At 56.8% G+C, this 1,911-nt stretch overlaps 1 protein-coding gene across 3 annotated transcripts in view; it reads right to left on the reverse strand.

The window, feature by feature from the left end:
* Positions 1 to 1,911, reverse strand: part of STX16 (syntaxin 16) — a 26,984-nt gene that overhangs the window by 20,597 nt on the left and 4,476 nt on the right. The gene's annotated exons all lie outside the window — the stretch shown is intronic.

Raw genomic sequence — 1,911 nt, forward strand, 5'->3', positions numbered from 1 at the left:
CCAGCCGTTTCCCGGGTGCTGAGCACGGCAGCCTAGGACGACGAAGCCCTGGCCGGCGCCGCGGCTCACCAAGGGCTCGGGCGGGCGCGCGGCTGCTCCGCGCCGGGGTCCCCGGGGGGCGAGCGACGTCGCCGAGGACCTGGACATTTTATTGCCCTTACGAGAGCATGTGTGTGTGCGCGAGTTGCGTAACGAAAGGAGAACGGAAAGATCTCTTTGCAGGCGATAGCAAAATGCATGCAAACGGGGGGAAAAAAGAAAAACCGAGAGTGGGGGGCGCTGGGCTGCGCGAGCGCATTTCGAGGAAGGGGCGATGGCTGCCCGAGCCAGGGGAGTGGGAGAGGCCAGCGCGCGGAGGGACACTTTCCCGGCCGTGGAAATGTGCTCGGGCGACACAAAATCGCGGTCGCTGCAGACCGCGGGGAGCGGCCGAGCGCCAGCAGACAAAAACCAGCCCCTTGGAGACAGAGACCCCGGCTTCTCTCTCGGAGGGGAGACCCCCGGGGAGTCGGGGGGTGAACCCCGGGCCGAGCAAGCCGCCCCAGGAAACATTTGCCCGAGGCGGGAGAGTTCTGCTCCCCAGGAGATCTGACCCCCGCTGCACCGTAGCCTCCCACCGCGCGCCCCCCACCGCCCCTAGCATAGAATCAGATACTGGAAAGGAGAGGGGGAGCGGGGGCGGGGGGACCATCATCGGATTAGAAACGTGCTCCTTTCTCTAGAGGACACCTGGCTAAGAGGTGGGCGGCTGCTCGCCCTCTCGCGCCGCGGGGCCCTGTTTTATTCATCGTTGTTTCCACTGCCATCTCGCCTGGCTCCGTTCGGGCTCCGGATAAATGTTTGTTAAATATGTGCATGCATGAATTAAAGCCTAGAGATTTCTCCGAACTATCTGACCTCCCTAGAGTGACTTTGAGCCCTGGAGTCCTTATCTGTTTGAACGGCCAGGGAGGCGGTGGCGGTTTTCATAAGCCTGTCTGTAATCCCCGCCCTGTCGACCTCTCTGGGGCTCTAGTGAAGATCAAATGAGATAAGTGAAAACGCGTTAGTCAACTCTCAGGTGCTGAGCAAATATTATATCGGATGGTTATTCATTCATTCCCCTTCGGCTGGGAAGCTTAACAGACTAACTCCCGGGCTTGTGTTTCAGCACATGGGGGTCACCCTTCCCGGTCAGTCTTAAATATTTATTGCGGGACAATCTGCTGCTTGCATTTAGGAAATTAACCAACCTTCCATTTCTTTGAGAGGCAGGCTTGCAGGCATTAATAATGGAAGAAAAACCCTGCGATTCTCCCCCTTCACCCCCCCCCACCAGCTTGGCCACCCCAAGCCACCCCAGAGCCAGGCGGCAGGGGAATCGGGAAGTCTCAGGATTGGCACAGCAACTCCAAGGCTGCAACCTTGCAGCCCAGAGCTGGCAGCCACCAGGCACAAAGGCTGTGCGCGCACACGCTAGGGTGCACACGGGCCGACAGGGCGTGCACGCCCAGGCCCGCGTTGGAAAGCAGAGGGGGGTAGGATGTAAATCATTATACTTGAATGTTCCTTGGCTGTTTTATTTTCCTGTCAAGTGGCTTAAGCCTGATTTTTTTTTTACCCCTCTCCTTTTTTTCTTTCCTTTTCTTTTTTAAAGCATTCCCTCATGGCCAACTATGTGTTTCCTTGGAATTGAAATCTGGGTTGATGGTTTTATATTTTAAAAGCTTTCACTGTGACTCATTCTTGGCCTGGGAAAGGATCTGTAACACTCCCCAAGCTGTCTGTCCTGCTTCTTGGGCATGGAATCCACTTTCTAACATTTTACCCCAGGGTCCAAAAAGCCACTTTGGGGGACAAGCGTGCCATTCCTTTCTTGTCGTCTTAATCAGCGCCGGCCGCCGAAGGGAGGGAGGCATGAGCCTGAGCTCC

This window comes from Echinops telfairi, unplaced genomic scaffold, assembly GCF_000313985.2.
Source record: "Echinops telfairi isolate 266 unplaced genomic scaffold, ASM31398v2 ScPeMD7_7413;HRSCAF=8451, whole genome shotgun sequence".
NCBI classification, from domain to species: Eukaryota; Metazoa; Chordata; class Mammalia; order Afrosoricida; family Tenrecidae; genus Echinops; species Echinops telfairi.